Source organism: Oncorhynchus mykiss, chromosome 21 (genome assembly GCF_057628025.1).
Source record: "Oncorhynchus mykiss isolate SJ-2025 chromosome 21, ASM5762802v1, whole genome shotgun sequence".
Lineage (NCBI taxonomy): Eukaryota > Metazoa > Chordata > Actinopteri > Salmoniformes > Salmonidae > Oncorhynchus > Oncorhynchus mykiss.
In genome coordinates, this window is record NC_143042.1 from 35,820,279 (window position 1) to 35,840,430 (window position 20,152).

The window sequence follows — 20,152 nt, forward strand, 5'->3', positions numbered from 1 at the left end:
TGTTGTAACATGTGATTGGTGTGTTGTTGAACATGAAAGATGACAAGTTACTATACCTACTGGTAAAATGGCTGTCAATGGTCTCTGATCTTCTGTTACTCAATAGCTTGATCATTCTGTGTTCTCCAAGGAACATATCATTTATTCTTATTAATCTGGCTAGTATGACAACGTAAATGATGTCAATCTGGTATGAAAAAACGTATTATTTATATTTATCTCGCGAGAAGGACAATGTTGGTCCAGTGTGTTTGTGTGTAAATGTATGCCTATACGCCATAAAAGTGACTAGCCACTTCATCATTCTTCCGGAGTCAGTCCCCTAATTATTTTTGAATGGGCTTGGAGATTATATATTACATTTGTGAAAATGCAGTTGTTTAAAATATATATTTATCATAATATATTTGTGATTGTGGCTGAATTTACTCCTGCCAGATGCCTTTTAATATAATGTTGCGCTGACGAACATTGCGCTACATCTTTGCCCTTTTAAGGCCATTCAAAAAGCTAACAAACATTAGAAAACTACAGGGCTACTTCCTTGAAAATGTTGCTGCACTTTCGATGCACTTTAACACAACCATTGGAACAAAGTACCCTCCAAGCTCGTCATCAAGCTCGAGACCCTGGGTCTCGACCCCGCCCTGTGCAACTGGGTACTGGACTTCCTGACGGGCCGCCCCCAGGTGGTGAGGGTAGGCAACAACATCTCCTCCCCGCTGATCCTCAACACTGGGGCCCCACAAGGGTGCGTTCTGAGCCCTCTCCTGTACTCCCTGTTCACCCACGACTGCGTGGCCACGCACGCCTCCAACTCAATCATCAAGTTTGCGGACGACACAACAGTGGTAGGCTTGATTACCAACAACGATGAGACGGCCTACAGGGAGGAGGTGAGGGCCCTCGGAGTGTGGTGTCAGGAAAATAACCTCACACTCAACGTCAACAAAACTAAGGAGATGATTGTGGACTTCAGGAAACAGCAGAGGGAACACCCCCCTATCCACATCGATGGAACAGTAGTGGAGAGGGTAGCAAGTTTTAAGTTCCTCGGCATACACATCACAGACAAACTGAATTGGTCCACTCACACAGACAGCATCGTGAAGAAGGCGCAGCAGCGCCTCTTCAACCTCAGGAGGCTGAAGAAATTTGGCTTGTCACCAAAAGCACTCACAAACTTCTACAGATGCACAATCGAGAGCATCCTGGCGGGCTGTATCACCGCCTGGTATGGCAACTGCACCGCCCTCAACCGTAAGGCTCTCCAGAGGGTAGTGAGGTCTGCACAACGCATCACCGGGGGCAAACTACCTGCCCTCCAGGACACCTACACCACCCGATGTCACAGGAAGGCCATAAAGATCATCAAGGACATCAACCACCCGAGCCACTGCCTGTTCACCCCGCTATCATCCAGAAGGCGAGGTCAGTACAGGTGCATCAAAGCTGGGACCGAGAGACTGAAAAACAGCTTCTATCTCAAGGCCATCAGACTGTTAAACAGCCACCACTAACACTGACACTGACTCAACTCCAGCCACTTTAATAATGGGAATTGATGGGAAATTACGTAAATATATCACTAGCCACTTTAAACAATGCTACCTTATATAAATGTTACTTACCCTACATTATTCATCTCATATGCATACGTATATACTGTACTCTATATCATCGACGGTATCCTTATGTAATACATGTATCACTAGCCACTTTATACTATACTATGCCACTTTGTTTACATACTCATCTCATTTGTACATACTGTACTCGATACCATCTACTGTATCTTGCCTATGCTGCTCTGTACCATCACTCATTCATATATCCTTATGTACATATTCTTTATCCCCTTACACTGTGTACAAGACAGTAGTTTTGGAATTGTTAGTTAGATTACTTGTTATTACTGCATTGTCGGAACTAGAAGCACAAGCATTTCGCTACACTCGCACTAACATCTGCTAACCATGTGTATGTGACAAATAAAATTTGATTTGATTTTGATTTGATTTGTTTCGTAAACTCCATGTTCAGTTGGATGAGAGCACAAATGGCCAGCGATCTAGCGTCAGTACTAATTACACCACAAGTCTCTGTGGCGCAATTGGTTAGCGCGTTAGGCTGTTAATCTAAAGGTTGGTGGTTCGAGCCCACCCCAGGGACGACAGTTTTCAGTTTATTGTGCTCCATGATGTCGATGTGACGTCCTGTACCTTTTATGAGATTCCTGTTAAATTGCCGTGCTGAGGGTCAATGCCAACACAAGCCTCTCTCGTGCAATCAGTTAGCGTGTTTGACTGTCAATCTAAAGGTTGGTGCTTTGACACCACCCAGGGATGACATTTTTCAGATTGTGGAGATGTGAACTGACCCTTCCTGACTTGGCGTGAGCTTCCATGAGACTTTGGCCTGCTGAGGGTCAGTATAACCACAAGTCTCTGTGGTGCAATTTGTTGGCGCGTTAGACTGTTCATTTAAAAGTTGGTGATTTGAGCCCACCCAGGGATGCTGTCTTTCTATTTCTAGTGATATGGAAGACCTTCCTGGCCTTACAGTAAGCTTGCTTTTGACCTGCTGTGTTTCCTGTTGTAACATGTGATTGGTGTGTTGTTGAACATGAAAGATGACAAGTTACTATACCTACTGGTAAAATGGCTGTCAATGGTCTCTGATCTTCTGTTACTCAATAGCTTGATCATTCTGTGTTCTCCAAGGAACATATCATTTATTCTTATTAATCTGGCTAGTATGACAATGTAAATGATGTCAATCTGGTATGAAAAAACGTATTATGTATATTTATCTCGCGAGAAGGACAATGTTGGTCCAGTGTGTTTGTGTGTAAATGTATGCCTATACGCCATGAAAGTGACTAGCCACTTCATCATTCTTCCGGAGTCAGTCCCCTAATTATTTTTGAATGGGCTTGGCGATTATATATTACATTTGTGAAAATGCAGTTGTTTAAAATATATATTTATCATAATATATTTGTGATTGTGGCTGAATTTACTCCTGCCAGATGCCTTTTAATATAATGTTGCGCTGACGAACATTGCGCTACATCTTTGCCCTTTTAAGGCCATTCAAACAGCTAACAAACATTAGAAAACTACAGGGCTACTTCCTTGAAAATGTTGCTGCACTTTCGATGCACGTTAACACAACCATTGGAACAAAGTGTTGTTGTTTCGTAAACTCCATGTTCAGTTGGATGAGAGCACAAATGGCCAGCGATCTAGCGTCAGTGTTAAGTACACCACAAGTCTCTGTGGCGCAATTGGTTAGCGCGTTAGACTGTTAATCTAAAGTTTGGTGGTTCGAGCCCACCCAGGGATGACAGTTTTCAGTTTGTTGTGCTCCATGATGTCGATGTGACGTCCTGTACCTGTTATGAGATTCCTGTTAAATTGCCGTGCTGAGGGTCAATGCCAACACAAGCCTCTCTCGTGCAATCAGTTAGTGTGTTTGACTGTCAATCTAAAGGTTGGTGCTTTGACACCACCCAGGGATGACATTTTTCAGATTGTGAAGTCCCCCTTCCTGACTTGGCGTGAGCTTCCATGAGACTTTTTGCCTGCTGAGGGTCAGTATAACCACAAGTCTCTGTGGTGCAATTTGTTGGCGCGTTAGACTGTTCATTTAAAAGTTGGTGATTTGAGCCCACCCAGGGATGCTGTCTTTCTATTTCTAGTGATATGGAAGACCTTCCTGGCCTTACAGTAAGCTTGCTTTTGACCTGCTGTGTTTCCTGTTGTAACATGTGATTGGTGTGTTGTTGAACATGAAAGATGACAAGTTACTATACCTACTGGTAAAATGGCTGTCAATGGTCTCTGATCTTCTGTTACTCAATAGCTTGATCATTCTGTGTTCTCCAAGGAACATATCATTTATTCTTATTAATCTGGCTAGTATGACAACGTAAATGATGTCAATCTGGTATGAAAAAACGTATTATTTATATTTATCTCGCGAGAAGGACAATGTTGGTCCAGTGTGTTTGTGTGTAAATGTATGCCTATACGCCATAAAAGTGACTAGCCACTTCATCATTCTTCCGGAGTCAGTCCCCTAATTATTTTTGAATGGGCTTGGAGATTATATATTACATTTGTGAAAATGCAGTTGTTTAAAATATATATTTATCATAATATATTTGTGATTGTGGCTGAATTTACTCCTGCCAGATGCCTTTTAATATAATGTTGCGCTGACGAACATTGCGCTACATCTTTGCCCTTTTAAGGCCATTCAAAAAGCTAACAAACATTAGAAAACTACAGGGCTACTTCCTTGAAAATGTTGCTGCACTTTCGATGCACTTTAACACAACCATTGGAACAAAGTACCCTCCAAGCTCGTCATCAAGCTCGAGACCCTGGGTCTCGACCCCGCCCTGTGCAACTGGGTACTGGACTTCCTGACGGGCCGCCCCCAGGTGGTGAGGGTAGGCAACAACATCTCCTCCCCGCTGATCCTCAACACTGGGGCCCCACAAGGGTGCGTTCTGAGCCCTCTCCTGTACTCCCTGTTCACCCACGACTGCGTGGCCACGCACGCCTCCAACTCAATCATCAAGTTTGCGGACGACACAACAGTGGTAGGCTTGATTACCAACAACGATGAGACGGCCTACAGGGAGGAGGTGAGGGCCCTCGGAGTGTGGTGTCAGGAAAATAACCTCACACTCAACGTCAACAAAACTAAGGAGATGATTGTGGACTTCAGGAAACAGCAGAGGGAACACCCCCCTATCCACATCGATGGAACAGTAGTGGAGAGGGTAGCAAGTTTTAAGTTCCTCGGCATACACATCACAGACAAACTGAATTGGTCCACTCACACAGACAGCATCGTGAAGAAGGCGCAGCAGCGCCTCTTCAACCTCAGGAGGCTGAAGAAATTTGGCTTGTCACCAAAAGCACTCACAAACTTCTACAGATGCACAATCGAGAGCATCCTGGCGGGCTGTATCACCGCCTGGTATGGCAACTGCACCGCCCTCAACCGTAAGGCTCTCCAGAGGGTAGTGAGGTCTGCACAACGCATCACCGGGGGCAAACTACCTGCCCTCCAGGACACCTACACCACCCGATGTCACAGGAAGGCCATAAAGATCATCAAGGACATCAACCACCCGAGCCACTGCCTGTTCACCCCGCTATCATCCAGAAGGCGAGGTCAGTACAGGTGCATCAAAGCTGGGACCGAGAGACTGAAAAACAGCTTCTATCTCAAGGCCATCAGACTGTTAAACAGCCACCACTAACACTGACACTGACTCAACTCCAGCCACTTTAATAATGGGAATTGATGGGAAATTACGTAAATATATCACTAGCCACTTTAAACAATGCTACCTTATATAAATGTTACTTACCCTACATTATTCATCTCATATGCATACGTATATACTGTACTCTATATCATCGACGGTATCCTTATGTAATACATGTATCACTAGCCACTTTATACTATACTATGCCACTTTGTTTGCATACTCATCTCATTTGTACATACTGTACTCGATACCATCTACTGTATCTTGCCTATGCTGCTCTGTACCATCACTCATTCATATATCCTTATGTACATATTCTTTATCCCCTTACACTGTGTACAAGACAGTAGTTTTGGAATTGTTAGTTAGATTACTTGTTATTACTGCATTGTCGGAACTAGAAGCACAAGCATTTCGCTACACTCGCACTAACATCTGCTAACCATGTGTATGTGACAAATAAAATTTGATTTGATTTTGATTTGATTTGTTTCGTAAACTCCATGTTCAGTTGGATGAGAGCACAAATGGCCAGCGATCTAGCGTCAGTACTAATTACACCACAAGTCTCTGTGGCGCAATTGGTTAGCGCGTTAGGCTGTTAATCTAAAGGTTGGTGGTTCGAGCCCACCCCAGGGACGACAGTTTTCAGTTTATTGTGCTCCATGATGTCGATGTGACGTCCTGTACCTTTTATGAGATTCCTGTTAAATTGCCGTGCTGAGGGTCAATGCCAACACAAGCCTCTCTCGTGCAATCAGTTAGCGTGTTTGACTGTCAATCTAAAGGTTGGTGCTTTGACACCACCCAGGGATGACATTTTTCAGATTGTGGAGATGTGAACTGACCCTTCCTGACTTGGCGTGAGCTTCCATGAGACTTTGGCCTGCTGAGGGTCAGTATAACCACAAGTCTCTGTGGTGCAATTTGTTGGCGCGTTAGACTGTTCATTTAAAAGTTGGTGATTTGAGCCCACCCAGGGATGCTGTCTTTCTATTTCTAGTGATATGGAAGACCTTCCTGGCCTTACAGTAAGCTTGCTTTTGACCTGCTGTGTTTCCTGTTGTAACATGTGATTGGTGTGTTGTTGAACATGAAAGATGACAAGTTACTATACCTACTGGTAAAATGGCTGTCAATGGTCTCTGATCTTCTGTTACTCAATAGCTTGATCATTCTGTGTTCTCCAAGGAACATATCATTTATTCTTATTAATCTGGCTAGTATGACAACGTAAATGATGTCAATCTGGTATGAAAAAACGTATTATTTATATTTATCTCGCGAGAAGGACAATGTTGGTCCAGTGTGTTTGTGTGTAAATGTATGCCTATACGCCATAAAAGTGACTAGCCACTTCATCATTCTTCCGGAGTCAGTCCCCTAATTATTTTTGAATGGGCTTGGAGATTATATATTACATTTGTGAAAATGCAGTTGTTTAAAATATATATTTATCATAATATATTTGTGATTGTGGCTGAATTTACTCCTGCCAGATGCCTTTTAATATAATGTTGCGCTGACGAACATTGCGCTACATCTTTGCCCTTTTAAGGCCATTCAAACAGCTAACAAACATTAGAAAACTACAGGGCTACTTCCTTGAAAATGTTGCTGCACTTTCGATGCACGTTAACACAACCATTGGAACAAAGTGTTGTTGTTTCGTAAACTCCATGTTCAGTTGGATGAGAGCACAAATGGCCAGCGATCTAGCGTCAGTGTTAAGTACACCACAAGTCTCTGTGGCGCAATTGGTTAGCGCGTTAGACTGTTAATCTAAAGGTTGGTGGTTCGAGCCCACCCAGGGACGACAGTTTTCAGTTTGTTGTGCTCCATGATGTCGATGTGACGTCCTGTACCTGTTATGAGATTCCTGTTAAATTGCCGTGCTGAGGGTCAATGCCAACACAAGCCTCTCTCGTGCAATCAGTTAGTGTGTTTGACTGTCAATCTAAAGGTTGGTGCTTTGACACCACCCAGGGATGACATTTTTCAGATTGTGAAGTCCCCCTTCCTGACTTGGCGTGAGCTTCCATGAGACTTTTTGCCTGCTGAGGGTCAGTATAACCACAAGTCTCTGTGGTGCAATTTGTTGGCGCGTTAGACTGTTCATTTAAAAGTTGGTGATTTGAGCCCACCCAGGGATGCTGTCTTTCTATTTCTAGTGATATGGAAGACCTTCCTGGCCTTACAGTAAGCTTGCTTTTGACCTGCTGTGTTTCCTGTTGTAACATGTGATTGGTGTGTTGTTGAACATGAAAGATGACAAGTTACTATACCTACTGGTAAAATGGCTGTCAATGGTCTCTGATCTTCTGTTACTCAATAGCTTGATCATTCTGTGTTCTCCAAGGAACATATAATTTATTCTTATTAATCTGGCTAGTATGACAACGTAAATGATGTCAATCTGGTATGAAAAAACGTATTATTTATATTTATCTCGCGAGAAGGACAATGTTGGTCCAGTGTGTTTGTGTGTAAATGTATGCCTATACGCCATAAAAGTGACTAGCCACTTCATCATTCTTCCGGAGTCAGTCCCCTAATTATTTTTGAATGGGCTTGGAGATTATATATTACATTTGTGAAAATGCAGTTGTTTAAAATATATATTTATCATAATATATTTGTGATTGTGGCTGAATTTACTCCTGCCAGATGCCTTTTAATATAATGTTGCGCTGACGAACATTGCGCTACATCTTTGCCCTTTTAAGGCCATTCAAAAAGCTAACAAACATTAGAAAACTACAGGGCTACTTCCTTGAAAATGTTGCTGCACTTTCGATGCACTTTAACACAACCATTGGAACAAAGTACCCTCCAAGCTCGTCATCAAGCTCGAGACCCTGGGTCTCGACCCCGCCCTGTGCAACTGGGTACTGGACTTCCTGACGGGCCGCCCCCAGGTGGTGAGGGTAGGCAACAACATCTCCTCCCCGCTGATCCTCAACACTGGGGCCCCACAAGGGTGCGTTCTGAGCCCTCTCCTGTACTCCCTGTTCACCCACGACTGCGTGGCCACGCACGCCTCCAACTCAATCATCAAGTTTGCGGACGACACAACAGTGGTAGGCTTGATTACCAACAACGATGAGACGGCCTACAGGGAGGAGGTGAGGGCCCTCGGAGTGTGGTGTCAGGAAAATAACCTCACACTCAACGTCAACAAAACTAAGGAGATGATTGTGGACTTCAGGAAACAGCAGAGGGAACACCCCCCTATCCACATCGATGGAACAGTAGTGGAGAGGGTAGCAAGTTTTAAGTTCCTCGGCATACACATCACAGACAAACTGAATTGGTCCACTCACACAGACAGCATCGTGAAGAAGGCGCAGCAGCGCCTCTTCAACCTCAGGAGGCTGAAGAAATTCGGCTTGTCACCAAAAGCACTCACAAACTTCTACAGATGCACAATCGAGAGCATACTGGCGGGCTGTATCACCGCCTGGTATGGCAACTGCACCGCCCTCAACCGTAAGGCTCTCCAGAGGGTAGTGAGGTCTGCACAACGCATCACCGGGGGCAAACTACCTGCCCTCCAGGACACCTACACCACCCGATGTCACAGGAAGGCCATAAAGATCATCAAGGACATCAACCACCCGAGCCACTGCCTGTTCACCCCGCTATCATCCAGAAGGCGAGGTCAGTACAGGTGCATCAAAGCTGGGACCGAGAGACTGAAAAACAGCTTCTATCTCAAGGCCATCAGACTGTTAAACAGCCACCACTAACACTGACACTGACTCAACTCCAGCCACTTTAATAATGGGAATTGATGGGAAATGACGTAAATATATCACTAGCCACTTTAAACAATGCTACCTTATATAAATGTTACTTACCCTACATTATTCATCTCATATGCATACGTATATACTGTACTCTATATCATCGACGGTATCCTTATGTAATACATGTATCACTAGCCACTTTATACTATACTATGCCACTTTGTTTACATACTCATCTCATTTGTACATACTGTACTCGATACCATCTACTGTATCTTGCCTATGCTGCTCTGTACCATCACTCATTCATATATCCTTATGTACATATTCTTTATCCCCTTACACTGTGTACAAGACAGTAGTTTTGGAATTGTTAGTTAGATTACTTGTTATTACTGCATTGTCGGAACTAGAAGCACAAGCATTTCGCTACACTCGCACTAACATCTGCTAACCATGTGTATGTGACAAATAAAATTTGATTTGATTTTGATTTGATTTGTTTCGTAAACTCCATGTTCAGTTGGATGAGAGCACAAATGGCCAGCGATCTAGCGTCAGTATTAAATACACCACAAGTCTCTGTGGCGCAATTGGTTACTGCGTTAGACTGTTAATCTAAAGGTTGGTGGTTCGAGCCCACCCAGGGATGACAGTTTTCAGTTTGTTGTGCTCCATGATGTCGATGTGACGTCCTGTACCTGTTATGAGATTCCTGTTAAATTGCCGTGCTGAGGGTCAATGCCAACACAAGCCTCTCTCGTGCAATCAGTTAGCGTTGGTTAAAGGTTGGTGCTTTGACACCACCCAGGGATGACATTTTTCAGATTGTGGAGATGTGAACTGACCCTTCCTGACTTGGCGTGAGCTTCCATGAGACTTTGGCCTGCTGAGGGTCAGTATAACCACAAGACTCTGTGGTGCAATTTGTTGGCGCGTTAGACTGTTCATTTAAAAGTTGGTGATTTGAGCCCACCCAGGGATGCTGTCTTTCTATTTCTAGTGATATGGAAGACCTTCCTGGCCTTACAGTAAGCTTGCTTTTGACCTGCTGTGTTTCCTGTTGTAACATGTGATTGGTGTGTTGTTGAACATGAAAGATGACAACTTACTATACCTACTGGTAAAATGGCTGTCAATGGTCTCTGATCTTCTGTTACTCAATAGCTTGATCATTCTGTGTTCTCCAAGGAACATATAATTTATTCTTATTCATCTGGCTAGTATGACAATGTAAATGATGTCAATCTGGTATGAAAAAACATATTATTTATATTTATCTCGCGAGAAGGACAATGTTGGTCCAGTGTGTTTGTGTGTAAATGTATGCCTATACGCCATGAAAGTGACTAGCCACTTCATCATTCTTCCGGAGTCAGTCCCCTAATTATTTTTGAATGGGCTTGGCGATTATATATTACATTTGTGAAAATGCAGTTGTTTAAAATATATATTTATCATAATATATTTGTGATTGTGGCTGAATTTACTCCTGCCAGATGCCTTTTAATATAATGTTGCGCTGACGAACATTGCGCTACATCTTTTCCCTTTTAAGGCCATTCAAAAAGCTAACAAACATTAGAAAACTACAGGGCTACTTCCTTGAAAATGTTGCTGCACTTTCGATGCACGTTAACACAACCATTGGAACAAAGTGTTGTTGTTTCGTAAACTCCATGTTCAGTTGGATGAGAGTACAAATGGCCAGCGATCTAGCATCAGTATTAAATACACCACAAGTCTCTGTGGCGCAATTGGTTAGCGCGTTAGACTGTTAATCTAAATGTTGGTGGTTCGAGCCCACCCAGGGACGACAGTTTTCAGTTTGTTGTGGTCGATGTGACGTCCTGTACCTGTTATGGGATTCCTGTTAAATTGCCGTGCTGAGGGTCAATGCCAACACAAGCCTCTCTCGTGCAATCAGTTAGTGTGTTTGACTGTCAATCTAAAGGTTGGTGCTTTGACACCACCCAGGCATGACATTTTTCAGATTGTGAAGTCCCCCTTCCTGACTTGGCGTGAGCTTCCATGAGACTTTGGCTTGCTGAGGGTCAGTATAACCACAAGTCTCTGTGGTGCAATTTGTTGGCGCGTTAGACTGTTCATTTAAAAGTTGGTGATTTGAGCCCACCCAGGGATGCTGTCTTTCTATTTCTAGTGATATGGAAGACCTTCCTGGCCTTACAGTAAGCTTGCTTTTGACCTGCTGTGTTTCCTGTTGTAACATGTGATTGGTGTGTTGTTGAACATGAAAGATGACAACTTACTATACCTACTGGTAAAATGGCTGTCAATGGTCTCTGATCTTCTGTTACTCAATAGCTTGATCATTCTGTGTTCTCCAAGGAACATATAATTTATTCTTATTAATCTGGCTAGTATGACAACGTAAATGATGTCAATCTGGTATGAAAAAACATATTATTTATATTTATCTCGCGAGAAGGACAATGTTGGTCCAGTGTGTTTGTGTGTAAATGTATGCCTATACGCCATGAAAGTGACTAGCCACTTCATCATTCTTCCGGAGTCAGTCCCCTAATTATTTTTGAATGGGCTTGGCGATTATTTATTACATTTGTGAAAATGCAGTTGTTTAAAATATATATTTATCATAATATATTTGTGATTGTGGCTGAATTTACTCCTGCCAGATGCCTTTTAATATAATGTTGCGCTGACGAACATTGCGCTACATCTTTGCCCTTTTAAGGCCATTCAAACAGCTAACAAACATTAGAAAACTACAGGGCTACTTCCTTGAAAATGTTGCTGCACTTTCGATGCACGTTAACACAACCATTGGAACAAAGTGTTGTTGTTTCGTAAACTCCATGTTCAGTTGGATGAGAGCACGAATGGCCAGTGATCTAGCGTCAGGATTAAATACACCACAAGTCTCTGTGGCGCAATTGGTTAGCGCGTTAGACTGTTAATCTAAAGGTTGGTGGTTCAAGCCCACCCAGGGACGACAGTTTTCAGTTTGTTGTGCTCCATGATGTCGATGTGACGTCCTGTACCTGTTATGAGATTCCTGTTAAATTGCCGTGCTGAGGGTCAATGCCAACACAAGCCTCTCTCGTGCAATCAGTTAGTGTGTTTGACTGTCAATCTAAAGGTTGGTGCTTTGACACCACCCAGGGATGACATTTTTCAGATTGTGGAGATGTGAACTGACCCTTCGTGACTTGGCGTGAGCTTCCATGAGACTTTGGCCTGCTGAGGGTCAGTATAACCACAAGTCTCTGTGGTGCAATTTGTTGGCGCGTTAGACTGTTCATTTAAAAGTTGGTGATTTGAGCCCACCCAGGGATGCTGTCTTTCTATTTCTAGTGATATGGAAGACCTTCCTGGCCTTACAGTAAGCTTGCTTTTGACCTGCTGTGTTTCCTGTTGTAACATGTGATTGGTGTGTTGTTGAACATGAAAGATGACAACTTACTATACCTACTGGTAAAATGGCTGTCAATGGTCTCTGATCTTCTGTTACTCAATAGCTTGATCATTCTGTGTTCTCCAAGGAACATATCATTTATTCTTATTAATCTGGCTAGTATGACAACGTAAATGATGTCAATCTGGTATGAAAAAACATATTATTTATATTTATCTCGCGAGAAGGACAATGTTGGTCCAGTGTGTTTGTGTGTAAATGTATGCCTATACGCCATGAAAGTGACTAGCCACTTCATCATTCTTCCGGAGTCAGTCCCCTAATTATTTTTGAATGGGCTTGGCGATTATATATTACATTTGTGAAAATGCAGTTGTTTAAAATATATATTTATCATAATATATTTGTGATTGTGGCTGAATTTACTCCTGCCAGATGCCTTTTAATATAATGTTGCGCTGACGAACATTGCGCTACATCTTTGCCCTTTTAAGGCCATTCAAACAGCTAACAAACATTAGAAAACTACAGGGCTACTTCCTTGAAAATGTTGCTGCACTTTCGATGCACGTTAACACAACCATTGGAACAAAGTGTTGTTGTTTCGTAAACTCCATGTTCAGTTGGATGAGAGTACAAATGGCCAGCGATCTAGCGTCAGTATTAAATACATCACAAGTCTCTGTGGCGCAATTGGTTAGCGCGTTAGGCTGTTAATCTAAAGGTTGGTGGTTTGAGCCTACCCAGGGACGACAGTTTTCAGTTTGTTGTGCTCCATGATGTCGATGTGACGTCCTGTACCTGTTATGAGATTCCTGTTAAATTGCCGTGCTGAGGGTCAATGTCAACACAAGCCTCTCTCGTGCAATCAGTGGTGCTTTGACACCACCCAGGGATGACATTTTTCAGATTGTGGAGATGTGAACTGACCCTTCCTGACTTGGCGTGAGCTTCCATGAGACTTTGGCCTGCTGAGGGTCAGTATAACCACAAGTCTCTGTGGTGCAATTTGTTGGCGCGTTAGACTGTTCATTTAAAAGTTGGTGATTTGAGCCCACCCAGGGATGCTGTCTTTCTATTTCTAGTGATATGGAAGACCTTCCTGGCCTTACAGTAAGCTTGCTTTTGACCTGCTGTGTTTCCTGTTGTAACATGTGATTGGTGTGTTGTTGAACATGAAAGATGACAAGTTACTATACCTACTGGTAAAATGGCTGTCAATGGTCTCTGATCTTCTGTTACTCAATAGCTTGATCATTCTGTGTTCTCCAAGGAACATATCATTTATTCTTATTAATCTGGCTAGTATGACAACGTAAATGATGTCAATCTGGTATGAAAAAACATATTATTTATATTTATCTCGCGAGAAGGACAATGTTGGTCCAGTGTGTTTGTGTGTAAATGTATGCCTATACGCCATGAAAGTGACTAGCCACTTCATCATTCTTCCGGAGTCAGTCCCCTAATTATTTTTGAATGGGCTTGGCGATTATATATTACATTTGTGAAAATGCAGTTGTTTAAAATATATATTTATCATAATATATTTGTGATTGTGGCTGAATTTACTCCTGCCAGATGCCTTTTAATATAATGTTGCGCTGACGAACATTGCGCTACATCTTTGCCCTTTTAAGGCCATTCAAACAGCTAACAAACATTAGAAAACTACAGGGCTACTTCCTTGAAAATGTTGCTGCACTTTCGATGCACGTTAACACAACCATTGGAACAAAGTGTTGTTGTTTCGTAAACTCCATGTTCAGTTGGATGAGAGTACAAATGGCCAGCGATCTAGCGTCAGTATTAAATACATCACAAGTCTCTGTGGCGCAATTGGTTAGCGCGTTAGGCTGTTAATCTAAAGGTTGGTGGTTTGAGCCTACCCAGGGACGACAGTTTTCAGTTTGTTGTGCTCCATGATGTCGATGTGACGTCCTGTACCTGTTATGAGATTCCTGTTAAATTGCCGTGCTGAGGGTCAATGTCAACACAAGCCTCTCTCGTGCAATCAGTGGTGCTTTGACACCACCCAGGGATGACATTTTTCAGATTGTGGAGATGTGAACTGACCCTTCCTGACTTGGCGTGAGCTTCCATGAGACTTTGGCCTGCTGAGGGTCAGTATAACCACAAGTCTCTGTGCTGCAATTTGTTGGCGCGTTAGACTGTTCATTTAAAAGTTGGTGATTTGAGCCCACCCAGGGATGCTGTCTTTCTATTTCTAGTGATATGGAAGACCTTCCTGGCCTTACAGTAAGCTTGCTTTTGACCTGCTGTGTTTCCTGTTGTAACATGTGATTGGTGTGTTGTTGAACATGAAAGATGACAACTTACTATACCTACTGGTAAAATGGCTGTCAATGGTCTCTGATCTTCTGTTACTCAATAGCTTGATCATTCTGTGTTCTCCAAGGAACATATAATTGATTCCTATTAATCTGGCTAGTATGACAACGTAAATGATGTCAATCTGGTATGAAAAAACGTATTATTTATATTTATCTCGCGAGATGGACAATGTTGGTCCAGTGTGTTTGTGTGTAAATGTATGCCTATACGCCATGAAAGTGACTAGCCACTTCATCATTCTTCCGGAGTCAGTCCCCTAATTATTTTTGAATGGGCTTGGCGATTATATATTACATTTGTGAAAATGCAGTTGTTTAAAATATATATTTATCATAATATATTTGTGATTGTGGCTGAATTTACTCCTGCCAGATGCCTTTTAATATAATGTTGCGCTGACGAACATTGCGCTACATCTTTGCCCTTTTAAGGCCATTCAAACAGCTAACAAACATTAGAAAACTACAGGGCTACTTCCTTGAAAATGTTGCTGCACTTTCGATGCACGTTAACACAACCATTGGAACAAAGTGTTGTTGTTTCGTAAACTCCATGTTCAGTTGGATGAGAGTACAAATGGCCAGCGATCTAGCGTCAGTATTAAATACATCACAAGTCTCTGTGGCGCAATTGGTTAGCGCGTTAGGCTGTTAATCTAAAGGTTGGTGGTTTGAGCCTACCCAGGGACGACAGTTTTCAGTTTGTTGTGCTCCATGATGTCGATGTGACGTCCTGTACCTGTTATGAGATTCCTGTTAAATTGCCGTGCTGAGGGTCAATGTCAACACAAGCCTCTCTCGTGCAATCAGTGGTGCTTTGACACCACCCAGGGATGACATTTTTCAGATTGTGGAGATGTGAACTGACCCTTCCTGACTTGGCGTGAGCTTCCATGAGACTTTGGCCTGCTGAGGGTCAGTATAACCACAAGTCTCTGTGGTGCAATTTGTTGGCGCGTTAGACTGTTCATTTAAAAGTTGGTGATTTGAGCCCACCCAGGGATGCTGTCTTTCTATTTCTAGTGATATGGAAGACCTTCCTGGCCTTACAGTAAGCTTGCTTTTGACCTGCTGTGTTTCCTGTTGTAACATGTGATTGGTGTGTTGTTGAACATGAAAGATGACAAGTTACTATACCTACTGGTAAAATGGCTGTCAATGGTCTCTGATCTTCTGTTACTCAATAGCTTGATCATTCTGTGTTCTCCAAGGAACATATCATTTATTCTTATTAATCTGGCTAGTATGACAACGTAAATGATGTCAATCTGGTATGAAAAAACATATTATTTATATTTATCTCGCGAGAAGGACAATGTTGGTCCAGTGTGTTTGTGTGTAAATGTATGCCTATACGCCATGAAAGTGACTAGCCACTTCATCATTCTTCCGGAGTCAGTCCCCTAATTATTTTTGAATGGGCTTGGCGATTATATATTACATTTGTGAAAATGCAGTTGTTTAAAATATATATTTATCATAATATATTTGTGATTGTGGCTGAATTTACTCCTGCCAGATGCCTTTTAATATAATGTTGCGCTGACGAACATTGCGCTACATCTTTGCCCTTTTAAGGCCATTCAAACAGCTAACAAACATTAGAAAACTACAGGGCTACTTCCTTGAAAATGTTGCTGCACTTTCGATGCACGTTAACACAACCATTGGAACAAAGTGTTGTTGTTTCGTAAACTCCATGTTCAGTTGGATGAGAGTACAAATGGCCAGCGATCTAGCGTCAGTATTAAATACATCACAAGTCTCTGTGGCGCAATTGGTTAGCGCGTTAGGCTGTTAATCTAAAGGTTGGTGGTTTGAGCCTACCCAGGGACGACAGTTTTCAGTTTGTTGTGCTCCATGATGTCGATGTGACGTCCTGTACCTGTTATGAGATTCCTGTTAAATTGCCGTGCTGAGGGTCAATGTCAACACAAGCCTCTCTCGTGCAATCAGTGGTGCTTTGACACCACCCAGGGATGACATTTTTCAGATTGTGGAGATGTGAACTGACCCTTCCTGACTTGGCGTGAGCTTCCATGAGACTTTGGCCTGCTGAGGGTCAGTATAACCACAAGTCTCTGTGGTGCAATTTGTTGGCGCGTTAGACTGTTCATTTAAAAGTTGGTGATTTGAGCCCACCCAGGGATGCTGTCTTTCTATTTCTAGTGATATGGAAGACCTTCCTGGCCTTACAGTAAGCTTGCTTTTGACCTGCTGTGTTTCCTGTTGTAACATGTGATTGGTGTGTTGTTGAACATGAAAGATGACAACTTACTATACCTACTGGTAAAATGGCTGTCAATGGTCTCTGATCTTCTGTTACTCAATAGCTTGATCATTCTGTGTTCTCCAAGGAACATATAATTGATTCTTATTAATCTGGCTAGTATGACAACGTAAATGATGTCAATCTGGTATGAAAAAACGTATTATTTATATTTATCTCGCGAGATGGACAATGTTGGTCCAGTGTGTTTGTGTGTAAATGTATGCCTATACGCCATGAAAGTGACTAGCCACTTCATCATTCTTCCGGAGTCAGTCCCCTAATTATTTTTGAATGGGCTTGGCGATTATATATTACATTTGTGAAAATGCAGTTGTTTAAAATATATATTTATCATAATATATTTGTGATTGTGGCTGAATTTACTCCTGCCAGATGCCTTTTAATATAATGTTGCGCTGACGAACATTGCGCTACATCTTTGCCCTTTTAAGGCCATTCAAACAGCTAACAAACATTAGAAAACTACAGGGCTACTTCCTTGAAAATGTTGCTGCACTTTCGATGCACGTTAACACAACCATTGGAACAAAGTGTTGTTGTTTCGTAAACTCCATGTTCAGTTGGATGAGAGTACAAATGGCCAGCGATCTAGCGTCAGTATTAAATACATCACAAGTCTCTGTGGCGCAATTGGTTAGCGCGTTAGGCTGTTAATCTAAAGGTTGGTGGTTTGAGCCTACCCAGGGACGACAGTTTTCAGTTTGTTGTGCTCCATGATGTCGATGTGACGTCCTGTACCTGTTATGAGATTCCTGTTAAATTGCCGTGCTGAGGGTCAATGTCAACACAAGCCTCTCTCGTGCAATCAGTGGTGCTTTGACACCACCCAGGGATGACATTTTTCAGATTGTGGAGATGTGAACTGACCCTTCCTGACTTGGCGTGAGCTTCCATGAGACTTTGGCCTGCTGAGGGTCAGTATAACCACAAGTCTCTGTGCTGCAATTTGTTGGCGCGTTAGACTGTTCATTTAAAAGTTGGTGATTTGAGCCCACCCAGGGATGCTGTCTTTCTATTTCTAGTGATATGGAAGACCTTCCTGGCCTTACAGTAAGCTTGCTTTTGACCTGCTGTGTTTCCTGTTGTAACATGTGATTGGTGTGTTGTTGAACATGAAAGATGACAACTTACTATACCTACTGGTAAAATGGCTGTCAATGGTCTCTGATCTTCTGTTACTCAATAGCTTGATCATTCTGTGTTCTCCAAGGAACATATAATTGATTCTTATTAATCTGGCTAGTATGACAACGTAAATGATGTCAATCTGGTATGAAAAAACGTATTATTTATATTTATCTCGCGAGATGGACAATGTTGGTCCAGTGTGTTTGTGTGTAAATGTATGCCTATACGCCATGAAAGTGACTAGCCACTTCATCATTCTTCCGGAGTCAGTCCCCTAATTATTTTTGAATGGGCTTGGCGATTATATATTACATTTGTGAAAATGCAGTTGTTTAAAATATATATTTATCATAATATATTTGTGATTGTGGCTGAATTTACTCCTGCCAGATGCCTTTTAATATAATGTTGCGCTGACGAACATTGCGCTACATCTTTGCCCTTTTAAGGCCATTCAAACAGCTAACAAACATTAGAAAACTACAGGGCTACTTCCTTGAAAATGTTGCTGCACTTTCGATGCACGTTAACACAACCATTGGAACAAAGTGTTGTTGTTTCGTAAACTCCATGTTCAGTTGGATGAGAGCACAAATGGCCAGCAATCTAGCGTCAGTATTAATTACACCACAAGTCTCTGTGGCGCAATTGGTTAGCGCGTTAGGCTGTTAATCTAAAGGTTGGTGGTTTGAGCCCACCCCAGGGATGACAGTTTTCAGTTTATTGTGCTCCATGATGTCGATGTGACGTCCTGTACCTGTTATGAGATTCCTGTTAAATTGCCGTGCTGAGGGTCAATGCCAACACAAGCCTCTCTCGTGCAATCAGTTAGCGTGTTTGACTGTCAATCTAAAGGTTGGTGCTTTGACACCACCCAGGGATGACATTTTTCAGATTGTGGAGATGTGAACTGACCCTTCCTGACTTGGCGTGAGCTTCCATGAGACTTTGGCCTGCTGAGGGTCAGTATAACCACAAGTCTCTGTGGTGCAATTTGTTGGCGCGTTAGACTGTTCATTTAAAAAAAAGTTGGTGATTTGAGCCCACCCAGGGATGCTGTCTTTCTATTTCTAGTGATATGGAAGACCTTCCTGGCCTTACAGTAAGCTTGCTTTTGACCTGCTGTGTTTCCTGTTGTAACATGTGATTGGTGTGTTGTTGAACATGAAAGATGACAAGTTACTATACCTACTGGTAAAATGGCTGTCAATGGTCTCTGATCTTCTGTTACTCAATAGCTTGATCATTCTGTGTTCTCCAAGGAACATATCATTTATTCTTATTAATCTGGCTAGTATGACAATGTAAATGATGTCAATCTGGTATGAAAAAACGTATTATGTATATTTATCTCGCGAGAAGGACAATGTTGGTCCAGTGTGTTTGTGTGTAAATGTATGCCTATACGCCATGAAAGTGACTAGCCACTTCATCATTCTTCCGGAGTCAGTCCCCTAATTATTTTTGAATGGGCTTGGCGATTATGTATTACATTTGTGAAAATGCAGTTGTTTAAAATATATATTTATCATAATATATTTGTGATTGTGGCTGAATTTACTCCTGCCAGATGCCTTTTAATATAATGTTGCGCTGACGAACATTGCGCTACATCTTTGCCCTTTTAAGGCCATTCAAACAGCTAACAAACATTAGAAAACTACAGGGCTACTTCCTTGAAAATGTTGCTGCACTTTCGATGCACGTTAACACAACCATTGGAACAAAGTGTTGTTGTTTCGTAAACTCCATGTTCAGTTGGATGAGAGCACAAATGGCCAGCGATCTAGCGTCAGTGTTAAATACACCACAAGTCTCTGTGGCGCAATTGGTTAGCGCGTTAGACTGTTAATCTAAAGGTTGGTGGTTCGAGCCCACCCAGGGACGACAGTTTTCAGTTTGTTGTGCTCCATGATGTCGATGTGACGTCCTGTACCT

The 20,152-nt window shown here is 42.3% G+C and overlaps 3 non-coding genes across 3 annotated transcripts; all 3 read left to right on the forward strand.

The window, feature by feature from the left end:
* The first annotated feature begins 7,035 nt into the window (after positions 1 to 7,035).
* On the forward strand, positions 7,036 to 7,109 carry trnan-guu (transfer RNA asparagine (anticodon GUU)). The gene has a single exon. It is a non-coding gene; the product is annotated as a tRNA-Asn (tRNA).
* A 4,833-nt stretch (positions 7,110 to 11,942) lies between these two features.
* On the forward strand, positions 11,943 to 12,016 carry trnan-guu (transfer RNA asparagine (anticodon GUU)). Its single transcript has one exon. It is a non-coding gene; the product is annotated as a tRNA-Asn (tRNA).
* An 8,011-nt stretch (positions 12,017 to 20,027) lies between these two features.
* Positions 20,028 to 20,101, forward strand: trnan-guu (transfer RNA asparagine (anticodon GUU)). Its single transcript has one exon. It is a non-coding gene; the product is annotated as a tRNA-Asn (tRNA).
* Positions 20,102 to 20,152: the final 51 nt, after the last annotated feature.